The sequence below is a fragment of the Bison bison genome, unplaced genomic scaffold (assembly GCF_000754665.1).
Source record: "Bison bison bison isolate TAMUID 2011002044 unplaced genomic scaffold, Bison_UMD1.0 scf7180017864516, whole genome shotgun sequence".
NCBI lineage: Eukaryota > Metazoa > Chordata > Mammalia > Artiodactyla > Bovidae > Bison > Bison bison.
The window spans coordinates 2,527,544-2,528,091 of NW_011495069.1; the positions used below are offsets into that span (position 1 = coordinate 2,527,544).

General features: G+C 64.4%; 1 protein-coding gene across 1 annotated transcript in view; it reads right to left on the minus strand.

The window, feature by feature from the left end:
• The window catches only part of TMCO4 (transmembrane and coiled-coil domains 4), a 99,318-nt gene that overhangs the window by 50,386 nt on the left and 48,384 nt on the right, over nucleotides 1-548 (minus strand). The window lies entirely within an intron of this gene.

Here is a 548-nt window from a genome sequence, read left to right on the forward strand (position 1 = left end):
GACAGGAGGACCAGCCCTGCCCACGAGCAGCAGCGGGCAGCGGGACCAAGGCCCACTCACCCTCGTGGGGGAGACGGGAGGACCAGCCTGCCCACGGGCAGCAGCGGGCAGCGGGACCAAGGCCCACTCACCCTCGTGGGGGAGACGGGAGGACCAGCCTGCCCACGGGCAGCACAGGCAGCGGAGCGGGTGTGCTCCCACATGGAGCACGGGGCTGCCTGAGTGGGCGGGCTGGGCTTCAGGACCCAGCTCCTGCGTTCCTTAGCAAGGTCGTTAGTGACCTGGAGCACCAGGGGCCACTATCCCCTGCTGAGCTCACTCTGCCGAGCTGTCCAGTGGGGAGGTTACTACTCATCCCCTTGGGGAGATTACTACTCATCTCCTGTCACCGAGTAGCCGTAAGAATTAAGCATTCCAATGACCACGTATGTAAAGGGCTCTTGCCTCGCCCTCTGCAGTAGTTCTGGCATCAAGCCGCTGAGGGCCCACGAGAGGAACACACAGGCTCGCTCCCTGAACCAGCCGCATCTCATTCCAACCACCCGGGG